Source organism: Lichenostomus cassidix, chromosome 1Ab (assembly GCF_008360975.1).
Source record: "Lichenostomus cassidix isolate B80296 chromosome 1Ab, HeHo_3.0, whole genome shotgun sequence".
Classification (NCBI taxonomy): Eukaryota; Metazoa; Chordata; class Aves; order Passeriformes; family Meliphagidae; genus Lichenostomus; species Lichenostomus cassidix.
Window position 1 is genome coordinate 9,067,456 of NC_139481.1, and position 18,292 is coordinate 9,085,747.

The following is an 18,292-nucleotide window of genomic DNA, read 5'->3' on the forward strand; positions in this document are numbered from 1 at the left end:
TGAGCTAGAGTCCAAGGCAGCAAAGTGGTATGCTACTATTGACATTGCAAATGCATTTTTCTCCATTCCTCTGGCAGCAGAGTGCAGACCTCAGTTTGCTTTCACCTGGAGGGGCGTGCAGTACACCTGGAACCGATTGCCCCAGGGGTGGAAACACAGTCCCACCATCTGCCATGGACTGATCCAGGCTGCACTAGAAAAGGGTGGGGCTACAGAACATTTGCAATACATTGATGACATCATTGTGTGGGGGGACACAGCAGAAGAAGTATTTGAGAAAGGAAAGGAAGTAATCCAGATTCTCCTGGAAGCCGGTTTCGCTATAAAAAAGAGCAAAGTCAAAGGGCCTGCCAAAGAGATCCAGTTCCTAGGAGTGAAGTGGCAAGATGGACGGCGTCAGATTCCTACTGAGGTTATCAATAAAATCATCACAATGTCCCCCCCAACCAACAAGAAGGAGACGCAAGCTTTCCTAGGCGCCATAGGCTTTTGGAGAATGCACATCCCTGAGTACAGCCAGATCGTGAGTCCTCTCTACCTCGTAACCCGCAAGAAGAACGATTTCCACTGGGGCCCTGAACAGCAGCAAGCCTTCACCCAGATCAAGCAGGAGATTGCTCATGCAGTAGCCCTTGGCCCAGTCAGGACAGGGCCAGAAGTAAAGAATGTGCTTTACTCTGCAGCTGGGAGCCATGGCCTGTCCTGGAGCCTTTGGCAGAAGGTGCCTGGTGAGACCCGGGGTCGACCACTGGGATTTTGGAGCCGAAGTTACAGAGGGTCTGAAGCCAACTACACCCCAACAGAGAAAGAAATCCTAGCAGCATATGAAGGAGTCCAAGCTGCCTCAGAGGTAATTGGCACAGAAGCACAACTCCTCCTGGCACCTCGACTACCGGTGCTGGGGTGGATGTTTAAAGCAGAGGTTCCCTCTACTCATCATGCCACCAATGGCACATGGAGCAAATGGATTGCCCTTATCACACAGCGTGCCCGTATGGGAAATCTGAATCGCCCTGGGATTTTGGAAATAATTACAAATTGGCCTGAAGGTGAAAATTTTAGTCTGACTGAGGAAGAGGAACTGGAACAGGTGACCCGTGCAGAGGAAGCCCCACCATACAACCAACTGCCAGCAGATGAAACACGCTACGCTCTTTTCACTGATGGTTCCTGTCGTCTTGTAGGGACAAAAAGAAAATGGAAAGCAGCTGTGTGGAGCCCCACACGACGGGTTGCAGAAGCTAGGGAAGAAGAGGGGGGATCGAGCCAATTCGCTGAGCTCAAAGCCGTTCAGTTATCCCTGGACATTGCTGAAAGAGAGAAATGGCCAAAGCTCTACCTTTATACTGATTCATGGATGGTAGCCAATGCTCTGTGGGGTTGGCTGGAATAGTGGAAGAAGGCTGGTTGGCAGCGTAGGGGAAAACCAATTTGGGCAGCTGAAGAGTGGAAAGACATCGCTAGTCGGGCAGAGAGACTACCTGTGAAGGTCCGCCATGTAGACGCACATGTCCCCAAGAGTCGAGCTAATGAGGAACACCGAAACAACGAACAGGTAGATCAGGCTGCAAAGATAAAGGTGTCCCAGGTAGACTTGGATTGGCAGCATAAAGGAGATTTATTCCTAGCTCGATGGTCCCATGATGCCTCAGGCCATCAGGGCAGAGATGCCACCTATAAGTGGGCACGAGACCGAGGGGTGGATCTAACCATGGACTGCATCTCTCAAGTTATCCATGACTGTGAAACATGTGCTGCCATCAAGCAAGCCAATCGGGTGAAACCCCTGTGGTATGGTGGAAGGTGGTCAAAATATAAGTATGGAGAGGCCTGGCAGATTGATTACATCACACTGCCTCAAACCCGCCATGGCAAGCGCTATGTGCTCACAATGGTAGAAGCCACCACTGGGTGGCTGAAAACCTACCCTGTGCCTCATGCCACTGCTCGTAACACCATCCTGGGCCTTGAGAACCAAGTCCTGTGGAGGCATGGTACCCCTGAGAGAATTGAGTCAGATAATGGAACTCATTTTAAAAATAGCCTCATAAACAACTGGGCTAGAGACCATGGCATTGAGTGGGTGTACCACATTCCCTATCATGCACCAGCCGCTGGCAAAGTGGAACGGTATAATGGATTGTTAAAAACCACCCTAAAGGCATTGGGTGGGGGAACTTATAAGAATTGGGAGCGACATTTAGCAGAGGCCACCTGGTTAGTCAATACCCGAGGCTCCATCAACCGAGCAGGTCCTGCCCAATCTGAGCTTCTACATACAGTGGATGGAGATAAGGTCCCAGCAGTACATGCCAGAGGCTTGTTAGGGAAAACTGTCTGGATTGATTCTGCCTCACATAAAGACAAACCCATCCGTGGGGTTGTCTTTGCTCAGGGACCGGGGTGTACTTGGTGGATAATGCAGGAAGATGGAAAAACACAATGTGTCCCTCAGGGAAATTTAATTTTGGGTGAAGGCCACATGTAAGGTTGGGATGGCAACATACCACCGTTCACCGTTCGTGACATTATTTGTACATAGTTATGTGTATATATGTATATATGTATATATGTATATATGTATATATGTATATATGTATATATGTATATATGTGTATATATATATGTGTGTGTTTGAAGTTGGAAGATGTTAAGGTGGGCCTTAAGCCAACGCTATGGAATAAGGGGTGGAATGTCTTGGATTGATGATATGATAATCCTTTATCCCCTGTCGTTGGCTTATATGCCCAAGAAAGAAAAAAATGTGTAAAAATGTGTGGTCCTGTCTCTTTAACTGCACCCAGCCGCAGAGAGAAACGCGGGTTGTTTTAAAAACATTTTCTCCAAGCCTCGCTCCGGGAGAGGATTCGTCGCCCGGCAGAGACTGCGTGCTGGACGGGGGTCAGAGTGAGCTCTGTTCCCGTTTTTTCCATTCTTCTTCTTTTTTTCCTCGTTTAGACCCCTTCTCTTCGATCTGCTTTGCCACCCGGAGAGCCAGGAGGGCCAGAGGACAGCAGAGCTCTCCAGGGAGCTCCACCCGGCCCCGGGTGGGGCGAGGAGGAGAGGGACTGCGTCTGAGAAAAGGACTTTTTAATCAGGTTGAATAACTGCCTTTCACCTTGTTTTTTCCCCTTCCCCTGTGCCTTGTAGGGCACTCTGCGTGGTTTTGTTAAATAAATAGTTTTTTTCTTCACTTTCATCTGAGAGGTTCTGTTGTGGGTGGGGGAGGGGGTGTCGGGGCCCTTCGCTCTCGGAGGAGAGAGTCTTATCATTAACCCGGGACACTAAGATATTCTCTTGTTTGTTTTCCCAAAGTACTGAGATGCTAATTGCTTTCATAGGGATGCTAACTCATTTGCCGTGGGGCAGAGACTGTGCAAGAACAGCAATGTCGTTCAGTCCCTTGGGGCTTGGGGGTTTTTTGTGGAACTGATAGAGAAATTCCACTTTTCCACATCCTTTAATATGATACCCAAGAAATGTTTCTGGAAATACAAGAAATTCTCTGTCTTTCAGTTTGTAGACTCTGCTCATACTGAGACTTTTAACTTGTCTTTTAAACCCATCAGTTAAAGTATTTGTCACCAAGGAGAGACTGAACAAAACAGTTTCTTTACATAATATTCTATATCTTATTGTTGTTTATATAACTAGGATAAAAGTATACCAGCTTGTTTTTGGTCTGGATTTTTTGGGTTTTTTTACATTAGAGCAATCAGCTATATATGCTAAAGACCTGGAAGACCTGGTAAACACTGGTGATCACAAGTACAGTGATTAATCACCTCATTGGTATGATTAACAGAAAATTCTGTTTAAAACAAAAGCTCTTTGAAAGTTGGTTTTTAAAACCTAATCAGTGTTTGAACAAAGCACAGCACACTGGAAGCCTGATCTGCAACTACTTCCTATACAGTGTTTTAAATGTTGATAAAGGGGTTACTCTTATATTTGCTAAATTCTACTTTGTGACAAGATGAGCACCTTCTGTAGTTGCAAATGCTTGAAGTCACATCTACAAGGGGAGTTCTTCCTGTTTAGCTATTGAAAATGTACTTCTCAAGTCAAATGGACTCAAAATAAGATAATTTGGAATAATCAGCTCTTGTCCTGTGCATACACACAGGCAGAAAAGTTACTGCTTTATCTAGCCAAACCAACTTTCCCACATAAGCAAAGTCTTGAGACAGTGTTCATGATGCTTTTATATTGCTGAAGACTATCTGTAAATAAATATATTGCAATAAAATGTTTACACTGGAGTTGGAAAGGAACAACTTCATATTTTCTAGCTCATGGAAGGGAGAAAAAGAAGTCGGATGCTCCTACACTTCACACATATGATTGGTAGGTCCACATATGATCAGAGGGGAAAACTAGGAGTGGTTTAAAAAGTCATTTGAATAACATGGATTTCACACAAAATTTAAAGTAAATAAAAGAAACTGAGAGCCAAGGATCAAGGACAAACAAATGACTGATTAAGAAGATGACAAAAAGTGAGTTAAAGTTCAGTGAGGTGTGCAAGTGAGTAAAATTTAATCTTGTTCCAAAACAACAAACAAACAGAACAGCACAATATGCCACATACAGGAATGTGAGAGCCATGTTGTATCTGGCACTTGAACAACAGAGAATTATTGCTGCTGATATGGTAATTGCAGAGGTACAGAAAAAAAGTGGGTGGATCATGTGAAATTCATGAAATACTTGAGGTGAACTTACAGCAGGATTAGTCTTTTAATTGTGTACATTGATCTCCATGCACAACTGGTTTACTAAAAGGGCATATTGTTCATTCTCAAGAGGTTTAAAAATCCACTTCAGCTCAGTGTCTCTTTTTTTTGGTTCTTAAGATATTTTGCAACATGCTCCTCCCCTTTGGCCTACGCAAACAAATATGCCTGCAGATGCATACCTACGAGAGCCAGTCAAAAACTGCTGTCAGTAGCTGGCCATTCTGGTAAGAGCATTTTTGGTTGCTTTCCTCAGCACATAAAATAATTTTAAACAGTTTTGTCCAGCCCCAGATTCTGTGGCATGGGCTGTGCTCCCATTCAAAACATTTACTAATCTAAGTCTGATACTGTTGTCTTGTCCAAGGGCATAAACAAGGTTTTGGCATAGTTTGAGCAAAAATTGAAGGACTTGTATGGCAAGCTGGATCTGCACTGTAACTGGGTCAGAGCACTTCTCTGATGACCTTGACTACTTTCAGAAATGCCATTGTCTGCCATGTGAAGGGTTGGGGCATCATATCCAGCACTTTGCCCTGGTCTGCACCACTCACCCCAACTTAAGTCAGCATCATATCAGCTAACTTCTGTTCTGCAACTGTGTTTGAGTGTATTGGATTTCCTGTGTTGTTGTAGATGCCGATGAGCCTTATACTTGTGTTTAGTGAGGTTTGGATTTAATGAGACTGCTCGTGTGAATGGGAGTTACTTACAGGATCAAATCTGCACCACAAAAAGTGTTGCATTAACTTGTAACAAATGTAAATGAAAGACACTCTCCTGGATAACACACACTTGTTCACAGGGCTGGGAAAATACACAGCAGGTTCCTGGGAGCTGACAGGCTGCAGGCCTCACCCATCCATATCCATACAGGGGAAATAGAAGTGGGTTGTTTCAGAAATACACAGAAAAAAGTACAGTCACCCCTTAACCTGATGTCTGCTCTTTTCTCCATGGCTCCCAAAATCTTCCTGACATGTCCCAGAGCTGCTCCCATTCCACCAAGTTTTCCTTTCCTTTGCTTACATCCACACAATGATTAAAGGGCTGGAACTCCTCTCCTAGAAGAGGACAGAGGCTGTTCAGCCTGGAGAAGAAAAAGCTCCAGGAAAACCTTACAGCAGCTTTCCAACGCCTAAAGTAGTTACAGATGGACAGGTAATGCTCAATCAACATAGGGCAGACGAAAGGGGAAGAACAACAACAGATAACACTTTTTTTAATGTGACCAGAGCTACTATAGTTTGACTTACATGGGTAGGTTGGTTTTAGAAAAAATTACTTTTAAGTGTAGATTTCCAAAAATAGGCTGATCAAATTTTGCGTGTTACTTCACTGAGGTTGTAAAAATTTGCCTATGAGGTGGGCCAGGTGCAACCCAGTAAAATAGTGCAGATACTCTTGAGTTTCTTTTTCTGCTTTCACACAACCTGAGGCTTTGTCAGATTCCTTGAAAAGAACTATTGACACCTAAACAATGAATGTAAATACCCCCATGTTTCTCTCTTGGTAACTCACAGCAAATTGGAATGGCTTCTCGGGTATTTAAAGTAATTTACATAACAACTAAAATCAGAGACTCAAAAGTTCTGTTAAACTCCTCAGTCAGGCATATGCCTCTGACTCTGCTCACTTTAGTCTTGGCATCACTGGAAGAAATGGCATTTCAATTTGCAAGTCAGACTGCTGATAGTTCTCAACCTATCATATCAAAAATCTAACAACCAAGAGGATTGACCAAATGCACATAAATATCTAGTTTTCTCATTCACACACACATATATATACAAAACCACTGTAAGCTCCAAACTATCTCTGATTTGAACACATAATTGACTTGTGGCAACTGTTTGAAGATTTGGAGGATTAGCTGTAATTATAAGACCAAAAATTAGAAAATATTGACTAGTTTGCAAAAAGCATTGAAATACAAGATCAGGGCAGGGGTGAGCACAGGGTGTGTATGTATTTCCCCTGTGTCTAAAAGGACCATAATAAAACCCCACACATTGAACATTTATTTTTTCTTTTGAATTTCACAACACTTCTAAACAAATGTCAGACAAGATTGATCCAAGGGAAGAAGGAAATGGGCTCTGTGAAACACCAGCACTGAAATCAAGTTACCTGTTTTTTAAGCAAGTGGTCTTTTTTGAACTTCTACCTCAGGATTTCCCTTTAGAACTTGCAACTGGGGACTATATTGTCTACCCAGAACTGGAAACTAACGCTAGAGATTCAGTAAACTCTACTAAATACCTTGCTTCACGTATGTCTGCACTGCCTGGTGTTACAAACCACTCCTGGTCAGGCTGTGCAGGGTGGTTCTGCATGCAGCAGAAGGTGTCTGTGCCCCTTTCCTGCAGGCTCTCCAGCAGTTTTGCTGTCAGACCCAGGAGCAGTGGACACTAAAGCTTTAGCAATGCCTGAATGGCTCCCCCTCCTCATGAGAGACCATTACTGGTTTTTATCTGCTGGGGTATCTCTGCAAAATTGCTGGATGATGCTATGAGGTAATTCAAGGGTAGTAAACCTATAGCAAGAGGAGCCTTCATCCTCTCCAGGATCCCTTGAGATCCACTGCTATGTGTTTAGAGATAGGCCATTCAGGAGTTTTCTCCAAGTATTTTCCACAATTTGAAGGCCCAGGTTAAGCTGCAGGAGAGAGCCTGACATACATATGTAGTGTTGATGCCCATGTTAGGTGTCAGTCTGCTTGGTTTCAAAGGCATCTCCAGGAGCTGATTTAAAACCTTTACATCAGTGTGCTGCTCAAATCACTGAAACTTAGAGGTAAGGAGCTAATTATAGATGCTGTGAGCAGACCCATTGGTAGTCATTTCATAGAACTGAATGATGTCATGCCACAGAATAGCTTTGCCATCAGTCTGACAGGTGTTTTGCAAAAAGAAATGCAGGTGGGGGATTTGCATGTGTGTTTGTTACAGATATTTTGTAGTTTTTACCATCTCCAATTCTTCAGGCAAATTAGCTATTTATTAACTAACTGTTACAATACCAGGTGTAAACATTAACCAAGAAAGTGATGAATCTATGCAGAGATTGACAGCTGTTGGCTAAATGTTCACTTTGACTACATATATAGAGGCCTTAGTTCTCTCCTGACTTATGGAAAGAAGCATCAACTTCAGAGCACTGTAAACTTCTTTCAGTGCCATCACTGCCTTCCCACTAACCTTGCCTTTGTTAACATCCTTTAAATGTCAGGAGAAAAGACCTTATTGCAGAATCTGTATTGAGACTGCTATGGAAAATTTTCCCTTGATAGTGTCAGAAATGTTATTCAGAGTCGCTCAGATAGCTACAGCATTCTTAAATGGAATACAACTCACTCTTTTCCCCCTTTAATGTGTTCAGCAGACAGGTGGCAACCCAACTGCTGGGAAATTCCTAAGTATTTATATCCTTTAACTCTCAAATGATATGAACAAGTAATAGGAAATGTCATGCACTGAGTATATGAGCAATGTTCCCATTAATCAATCATCCAAAATGAACTGGATTATTATGTCTGTTTGTACTATACTGTGTACTCAAAGAGCAAGCTTGATTCTTGTTGTTCCATGTGGAGCTTTATGGGCAGAATCTCTTACAAGTTCACTCCTCTTCCACATGTGCTTTGGCCAGGCTCGAGACAGACTCACAAATGTAGAATACCACCAAGATGCAATTGTCTAATTTCTGGTGCCAGCATTTGACTCCCACTTAGATGTAATTTTTAACTGACTATAGAAGCTGTCAGGCAGCACAGATCTGCTTCTGGAAAATGAGATCTTTAGTTGCTCTAAACCACTGATTAGACCCAGCATGTTTTAGAGACAACTGGGATTTTGAGAATGAAGTCCAAGCAAAACAAATTATTTTTTAATTCCTAGTTTCAAGAAGAATGGTTGATTCATAGCTCAGGTTGGTGACCAATGTCCTACACATCAATTCAAAGAATGAAACTGGGATTTGTGAGTTACACTGAAGGTCTTGTCTGCCTCAATTCCTGATGATTTTTCATCAGTTTTGGCAGCAGACTACTACTTTTAATGGATGTGTCACAGGGCATCCTGTGAGACAGGAAATCACAGGGAATCCGAGAAAAGCGCCATTGTGCACATTCCTGAAACAACTCACTTAATATAGAAAAAACTCTCAGCAAATAGCATGTAGTGGCAGACAGGTTATACTCACTAGCAGTGTGGTAGAGATTCTCACTGGGTAGACACAATCTTTGCAGGCAGGTACCCTGAGGCAAATGTATCTGCAACACATGTATTTGGTGGGCACTGCAGGGTGACACATACATGAGCTGTGATTTGTCTGGCAGACACAAATTGTCTGTGTCTGCAAGACAATTTACAGTGTGGTTTGCCCTCCTCTCTGAACACAGTGTGGATTCTACAGCCATGTTCCCACCAAAATGCACTGAAGTGCCATTAGGAAGCACTGACCTACTGAAAAGCCTGTTTGAAAGACAAGAGTCTCAAACCTTGAGCATACTTGTGTAAACTCCTGAAAACAAAACAGGTGCCTTATGGTTTGCAGAAGAGGCAGATGTCCCTGAATCCATAGTCCTGCCAGTCTGTATAAATAAAAGAAAATTATTTCAAAAAATTATAAAGCTCCTTGGCGTAATAAATCATTCATAAACAATTTAGATGGCTTTGTTGCCTAGTCTTTGTATGTTTTGGCTTATATATTTCACAATCTGGCTGCACTTCTGAGAACAAACAAGTACAATACAGCCCTTTTGCACCACTCTAGAAGTGTTGAGAAACATTTAACTGGAAGTAAATATACCCCCTGTGTGCAGCTACACTGTCAACTTATGAACAGCTATGGAGAGTGAGGCATGTTATTCAGAAAAATGCTCTGGGATTTTTTAAAGATATATTTGCTTTTCCATTTGTTACTAGGGATTTTGGTGTTGTTTCCTTACTACCTTCATTCCTTAAATTACATATATATGGACTTGACTCATTTTATTCTAGGGCCTTTTTTTCACACCTCTACCAATGTCAAAGGGTTTCCCTATGGATGTAAATGTGATTTGCTACCATAAAAATATCCAATTGCTAAGCACAACAACTTTTATCAGTCCAATAAAATCCAAAAGCCTTTCTGCATCACAGGCATGCCCCAGAGAGACAAAGCAGAGACAGGATCTGAGTATGTTTTTAACACCCACTGAGATGAATCAGTTCAAATACATTGGGTACTATTGTACGACTATTGCAGAGTCTCTCTTCAACGTAAATTTAAGCTTGCTTGTAAACTTTAATTGTGAGTTACTTTAGTAATTTTTACTGTATAAATTCATCTGCAATAACCTGACTGGAATATTTGGTTTAGTAATGATAGGATTAACCTTACAGTATCTATCTTTTTAAGGAACTAACTTCATCATGAAATCACTTTGCTCATACACTTTAAAAACAGAAATTCATACACTGAAATTTCGTAATATGACAGGACTATCCTGATGTTTGACAGGTAAAGTTTCAGCCAAGGACACTGATGCACTGAGATTTCTCAATGTAAAATAACACAAGAGATAGGAATCATGACTGCCCCACACAACAAATCAGGTAGGAAGGGACCTGTGGAGGCCAGCTGGTCTAACTCCTGTCCACAGCAGAGCCAACCTCAACGTTCAGTCCAGCTCCAAAGTTCCATCAGGTGGCTCAGGACCTTGTCTGTTCCAGCACTGACTGTCTCCAAGGATGGGGAAGCCTCTCTGGGCACCTGTTGCAGTTTGACCACTCCCATTCTGAAGAGCTTTTCTCTATTGTCAGACAACAGATGTCAACTGAATGACTGACAAAAAGAGTAACTCGCTCTGCTGCTGTTGGATTAGCAAGATGAACTGGCTCATGTTGCATTATAACAATGCCAGATCCACCACAAGGGAAGTGTCAGGACCACACAGTAAGAAGCAGAGGGTAGGAAACTGTGAGGTAGAGCTAGATGGGCTCAGCCAAGGCACCTACCTGCATCTTCCCAAGCTCTGTACACCCACCACAAGCACCTGTGTTGGTTCACTCTTTCCCTACCACTTGCTGGGCAGCCCTGTTCCCATTTTGCCATCTCCTCTGCAGTGGCTGAAGCCTTTGTTCACTTGCTGTTAACCAAAGGGGGATGGTGATCTTCTCTCAGCTTTCGGCATTAGTGCAACTGCAGCCTGCTCTCCTCCTGGCATTAGATGGTAAAAGGTATTTTGAATGAATCATCAGTTATAATAGCCATTTTTCTTAAACTACGGCTGACATCATTTAATTGTAGGTCCTACTACAAAATAACAGATGAATAAACATGTAATTTCTGCAACTTAGTAATTAGACAGGCCCTTCTAACAGGGGCTTCTTTTTCTTTTTACATTCTGGAATTCAAATTGCATCTACCATTTTCCCATAAATGTCTCCACTGACTGGCTCACAAAAGACTGTCCTCATATGTTCCTGTCTAGGAAGTTGTTCTGAGCTTTCACAGCTGCTGAGAAAAAATGTCTTGGAAAGTCACAACTCTACTTGAAATTCCCCCTCTTAAAAAAACCTTCTGCCCCATTTGATTTTGTAATATCCCATTTAGATTTTAAACGGTCATGAAGAGGCACATTCTTCAGCATAACTTTATCTGGAACTCATCATCATTTGATCAGTGGCTTGAAACAATTTTTAGTGACTGGAGAGTCAACAAGCCAAATTTACATCTGAGGTAAGCACAAGCAGCTTCAACTAAGGCATGAGAAGTCTGAGGCAGACCTTCACAAAGAAAATAAAACATTGTATTTGCAGCCCTGTGCTTCACCCTGATTGATCTTCTCCCCTTCTTTTTGCAGGCTGAACATAAACCAGGGTTTTACACATCTTTAATATGTTAATGATTCTTCCCCAGCTACAAGGAGAACAAGTGACAAAATGCTTTGAAGCAGATACACTCTTGCAAGATTTTCAACCCCTCTGCAGAGCTAAAAGAGTTGTACCCACACCTAACACACAGAAGCCAGCTTGTTCCTGACCATGGGAAGGGTAGTCAAGAAGACAATATAAAAATAAACCAGCAGTCCTTCACCTCACCTCCACCTTGCATCTAAAAAAAAAAAAAAAAAAGGACAGGCTCTGAAATTTTCACATGCTTCTTTTCCCTGTAACCTGATATTTTCACCTGTCTTTCTCGACAAACTCTGCTCTCTGTTGCTGACAATTGAGCTAGTCTCAGACTGACAATTTTCTGACCAGTGCATTCAGCAAAATAAGACTGTTCAGAGTTATGTCTTTTATCCTAAGAATGTTTTTACTGTAAGGCCAAAATATTGATGTTCTGGGTGTTATCCACTTAAAAGTTTATATGAATGAAAGCTTATAAATGCAGGTCATTGTGGTGCTCATGCCCTTTTTTCCCACAGCAACAACAAATAGTAATTAACTTGGTTTTCTTTCCCCTTTTAGAACCCAGGTTTATTTTTCATGTCCATTATGGGTTTGTCTGTCTTTTCCTTTTTGATATTGGGCTCTTTTTATCTATTAAGTACATTTTAATGACCCCATGGAATAGAAATCTCTTTCACAATCCATTTGAATAACAATGGAGTTTCAGTTGCATATTACTGCAACACCCAAACTGCACTTCTGAGTTAAATAAAGAGCAACCTATAAAATCCACAATGTTTAGGATACCTGTAAGTGTCAGGAGATGTTAAAGGTAGGCAGAAACAACAAAATGGATTATGAGAAATGCTGAAGGCTCTAAAACTGTCTGAAAATTTCCTCTCCTGTCTAAATATCTTGAAAGGAAAAATGTTTAAAAAGAAATAAATATAAATAAACTGTTCTTCATTACCACAGGTTATACATTCTCTTTCTATATTCAGACTTTTAAACTATTTTCCTGACCCTGCACTCCCTTGAGCATGCTGTCAAGACAGTAACTTTGTACTTAATGGTTTATATTGACCCAGATGACATCTCACATATCACAACTTTAAAGTGTTTTATGAATGCTGTACTTCTTTTATCATATCCTTGGTGTTCCTAAGAAAATATTTCGTTATTAGAAAAACAGGAAGTCCAAAATTTATTTAAGGCTGGAAATTACTATATCCCACATAATTTAAGTAGTCAAGCAGTTAAAAAGAAGGATATGAATAGTCAAAGACCTCATACATTTTATGCTGCCCTCATAATAAACGCAAATACATTTTACTTCTGATTCATCATTGGCCACAAACAAAACATGAACACACAAAGCCATTCTCCAGATAGTATAAATTAGCATAGCAAATGAAGTGTGAGTTGAGCAATGATGATTTACACCATCTGTGCTTACAGCCCATTACTAGTTGATTTCAATAGAAGTGTACCAGCCTACAGACAAGTGACTAACAGTGAGTAAGAGCAAAAAGTAAGTGAAGTGGGTGTTTATTGTGACAACTATCTTAATTTCTGGAATGTGTTTGTGATTTTTTTTAAATGTATCAGCTTTTTTGTTGGTTTTATTTAAATATTTTCTCTTGGGATAGATAGGAAAGTGAGAAATGTTAAAACTAGTTAAGTTTTTCAGTGGCTATAGATTTGTCTGAACTTGCTGTTTCTTGAGAACAGTATTTCATTATTCTGTTTCCTGATGACAACATGTTATTATGCTCTTTTGCTGTAAATAATATTTAGTATGATCTCAAATTTCAAATGCCTCCTCAAAACTTCATCTTGCTGTTTCATGCAGAAGTGGCTTGACCATCAAAATAGTAACTTCTTTTCCTGCTAAATATGATTAGAATTTATCAAAAACCCCTAAGCTTCACAAAGGCCATCCATAGAACCAGTAATAGTTGTTACTTCTTCCCTTGTCTTTTCACATTGTCTTATGTTATATATCTCACAGCCTTTGTATGTGTGTGTGTGTCTCTAATTGTAAACTCAGCCAACAAGCTTTCATGCAAATGCTTAATTTTAATAATTGCCTGCTCAGGTAAGTAAAACAAAAGTTACTATTTCTTTTCTGAGACAGAAGAGAGGAGAGGGGAAAGGACAAATCAGTGGTTAGATTTGGAATTTAAGAGAACTTGGTTCAATTCTCTGATCTGTAACCATCTTGCTACACCACCTTGGATGAGTTATTTTATCTCAGTAACTCAGACTTACATCTATAAAACACAGCTTCATGATACTCCTCTGTCCCACAAAAGACTTACAAAAATAAAGGGTACTCAGGAACTACAGAGATTGTAGAGATAGGAATAATGCAAATTCGTATTGAGTAATGGATAAAGGGTTTATGAAGTAAGGAGATACAGGGAAGCAAACAACTGATGCTCTCCTTCCTTTTTTTTCTGTACTTTCTGCTGTTCCAGTTCCTGTAATTCTTCTTTCCTCTTTCATTGCTCCAAATCACCACTGTTGTCCTACAGAGAACAAGAATATTGCTTCATCTGGTCTTGTATTCCCAACTCAAATCCACATATCAGCATTGAACCTAGACCACTCCACTTGCATACCAACCCCAGCTTGTTGGATGGGCTGTGAATCTGGCAGAGAATTCCCTAGAAGTCCCTAGAGAAGCTACAGGGAAGTAGAGCTATGTAAACTACCTGCACTGACAGACTAGTGAGGCTACTCTCATTTAAACATTTTCCAGAGGGATAGAGCTTCCAAGGTCTGATGCACACATGGAAGGGAAGAATGGGGAGATACTGGGTGTTCCCAGTTCACTGTTAGCCCCTGAACATTGCAACTTGCCACTCCACATCTCCCATGCTGCTCAAATCCCTCCTCTCTGGACTGAGCTCTGTGATCTCCCACTCATCTACAGCTACAAACTTTTCTCTCTCTTCTGCTCTTTCCCCACCCTCAGTTCTAGATCTTCTATAGCTGCTGGTTTCCAAACCCTCATGTTCCCATTGCTGCTCTCCCACAAACCTGTGCTGCTCTGACTGCTGTACTCAGCTTGCTATGCCAACAAAGCAAGTGGTATGTAAAAATGCTATGGATGTTTCAATGTGGATATCTCAGCGACACTTTTACTTTTAAATACCCCAAAGAACAGTCGGTAGCAGTTCTGTCTGGTACAAAAGTCTGCTCTGAAAGCAGATTAGGCCCAACCTCCCATTGCCTCTGAAGCTGTCTATGAAAAAGTCATCACCTCACTTCCCATCTGGTTACTTGGGTTTCCCCTGATCTGTTTCAGCCAAAACAAACCAGTGCAGCTGACTTCTACTATTTAAACTGCTTAAGCTGCTCTGGTTGACTTTGGCCAAGACAAGTTTGGGAGCAATTGAGTGAGTGAATTAACTGAGTGAATTAATAAGCTTGCAGGTAGGGAGGGGAGGTGGTAGCCTTTGGCAGAAGACAACCATGATGGTGACTGGGAGCTGTCTGGATGGTAACCTCTTCAACAGCTCCACTTCAGCCCATGAAGGAAGTGAGCACCCACAAGGGGATTTTAAAGTATGGTAAATTCTGGGCTAATAGTTCAATTCTCACTTGTTTCGCAAGAGGTTTCCCTGGCAAACCACTCCTTCCCACTACGTAGGAACCATGATGACGTTAGTCAGGCTGTCATTCACGTTTCCCCTGTTTAATCACTGCTAACTGATTAACCAAGTGAAGTGCCACATTAGCTGGAAAAGGAACAAAAAGCTATGCTAGCTTTTACTAATAAAGAAAGAGAAACCTTTGTAAATAAGGTGCCTGGCCTCCAGCTCTTGAAAGTACCCAGCTATTGCCCCTCACTGGCCCCCAGGAATAGGAGCAGTGAGGGTAGGAGCAGTGAGGGGTGACACACTTGCAGACACTCCTGCCAGAAGTGGGACATGAACTGATAGGACATGGGGGAGTGTCAAAGTTCGAGGGCAGTTGGATAGCCACCAACTATAGTGTCTTTTGCCCTTGTTTTACCATACAGACACTTCTGATCTTCTTATCTCATAGGCCTAATAAACAGGCACAAGAAAGGAACACTAACTCTTTCAGTACCATTTTCTCAAAAAGAAGCAGTGAGCTGAAGCCAAAAAATCCATCACCAGAAGTGTAGCAAAATATATTTCATTGAATTGACAGACTTTAAAAACTTGGGGAGGGGAGGTCAGCAGCCAGGGACACCAGCAAAGCCCAGATGGTTAAGGTGTTTGCCAAACTAAGGCTGGACTCTCTCCTGGTTTGCACCTGCAGATCAGATAATTTCCAGGAGTTTGCTGTGCTAGTGGTAGGGAGGAACAAAGGGCTCTCAGAGGGGGGGGAAAAAAAGAGTTAAGCTGGAGTTAGACTCTGACATGCAAAGAAGTTACTGCTCCTACATGAGTGGCCCTGGCCAGCTGAGGAATGTCAGCTGCCAACACCCTCACACTTTTTCCACTGCAAACAGGAGGTAAAGGATGCAGCTCCTACTCTCAGTGAAGTGAGGTCTAATGCTGCTGTGTTTGAGTCCTCCTGACTCCTTCTGTCTGTGTCTTCAGGTTAGCAATAAACCTGTCCAGTTTCACCCTAAAATGTTCTCCCAGATCAGACTTTTGGCTCAAGCTCAACTGAAAAGAAAAAGTTATTCTTAGTAATAATTTCAACATGTATGAATTAAATGTAATTCCACTGGTTTTGTCACACCTTTTATCACATTAGGAAAAAGAAATATCCTGACTCTATATTGAAAAAGCTTTAACTTGCTGCTCTAGTACAGACTTTTCTGCATATATCCTTTTTTCAGCTAAAAAGAAAAATATTTTCAAAAGATCACAAGTACTTCTTATTCTTACAGCTTTACAGTCAGGAAACTTTTTCCGTCTCACAATTTAAACAAAACCCAAACCTGTTACATAAGGTGTTACTGAGCTGAGATGACAAAAGGGAAGAGAGAATTGAAATGTCTTTCCTCCTCACCATGCACCTCTCTCCACTGCTCCCCACTTCTCTTTGTGAGGATAACCGTGCTGGAACTATTTGTTCCTGCACTTTTGTGGACTGAATGAGCTGGGGCACTGGCCATCACCTCCAGTTTCTCTGGCACACTCTCTGATCCCCTTCGTCAAAATGGGTCAGTTCTAGCTCCGCTAACCAGCAGTTAATTGTGCAGATTTTTAATACTTGTGGGCACTTTAGGGGTTTGGGAAAGGCATCTTCAGGGCCACTGGTTAATTGAGACACAAGGGCAAAACTGCTTTTCAGCTACTGGAAAAGGGACACATGCAAAATAGTGAACATCCCGATGTTAATTGCTTTACCATAATTTTTTCATTGCTTTTGATCTTTCTTTTGTCTCTCTCATGGAGCTTGGGCTTCTCTCTGGCAAACTCTGCACTCCCTCGCACAGGACATGACTGTTCAGTACGAGTGCCAACAAAGCTTTCCCATGAGACAGCTCACAGCTCCTTAACACTAGGCCCTTCATCAAGGTGGTTCTTGGTCAATTTTGCCAGGACAGAGCCCACCACCATACAATTTGTTCTGAGTTACCTGCTTCCTGAAACACCAACCACACAAACCATTTTAACTGTGAGTGATAGCCCTGTGCTTTTCCGAAGGTACTTTGTTTGAAGAGACAGCCGCCAAGAACGTAAGGACCCATGCAGTTAATCTTCTTTCTCATGCTGTCTTCCAAGGGTTTCTGGCACAGGGATTCAAAAGCTGTCAGAGGTGACGGACTGGAGTTTGAATTTTGGTGTGCAAGTTGTCCCGCGTACCCAGCAGTGCTGGCAGGTTCCCATAGTAATGATGCCCGTGAGGAAGAAAGAGGACTGCAGAATATTCTGTCCCATCTGGAAGAGGGATGCCCGAGACAGGCAGGTCCCATGCAGCCTCTGAAGGATGTACCTCGCTAGTTCGGATTGGTACTAGCAATAACAGATGTGCGTCAGACAAAAATAACATATACTTCTGTGTATCTGCACAGTTTTTCACTGGGTGGTTTCAGATTTTAAAATTTAGTTAGCAAGGTTATTTAAAGGGCAAAGGCCTTCAGTGTTCCACATGCCCCAGAGTGCTCTACCCACCTCAGTGACAGGGTTTGGAACTGGATGACATTTAAGCTCCTCTCTTTCCCTCAGCCACTCTGATTGTATGATCCCGTACCACCACCACGGCAGGATGTGACACCCTCACACTGCGGCAGTTCTGTACCGCACCGCACAGCGGCACGCTGTAAAAGCAAAGGCCACAACGGGATTGACGGATGTCCCCTCAGCTGCTGCAGGGCAGCGGCGAGGGGAGGTGGCTGAGCGGCCCAGAGCCAAGGGGGTCGAGGCTGAGGGGGCCGACATTGGGGGAGTCAAGGCCGAGGGGGCCAAAGCCGACGGTCCGAGGCTGAGGGGGCCAAGGCCGAGGAGGTCAAAGCCGAGGGTCCGAGGCCGAGGGGACCAAGGCCGAGGGGACCAAGGCCGAGGGGGTCAAGGCCGAGGGTGCGATGCCGAGGGTGCGATGCCGAGGCGTCGGCAGGCGCCACATGCCCGGCAGGCCCCGGGCCGCGCGGGGCAGGGGCCGCGGGCTGGGTGGGCCCTGCCGAGAGGCCGGAACGGAGCGAGGGCCGGGCGAGGGGCGGGGAAGGGCCGCGCCGGCGGCTCG

General features: G+C 42.8%; 1 long non-coding RNA gene across 2 annotated transcripts; it reads right to left on the reverse strand.

Annotated features, from left to right (window-relative positions):
* Positions 1-4,325: 4,325 nt before the first annotated feature.
* LOC146442899 (uncharacterized) lies at positions 4,326-18,109 on the reverse strand. 2 transcript variants are annotated; one of them, XR_014849491.1, is made up of 6 exons: positions 17,725-18,109; positions 16,130-16,266; positions 14,039-14,148; positions 10,802-10,940; positions 9,249-9,330; positions 4,326-5,800 (listed from the first exon to the last, which is right to left on the reverse strand). It is a non-coding gene; the product is annotated as an uncharacterized LOC146442899 (long non-coding RNA). The 2 variants fall into 2 exon arrangements; XR_014849492.1 differs by lacking the exon at positions 16,130-16,266.
* Positions 18,110-18,292: the final 183 nt, after the last annotated feature.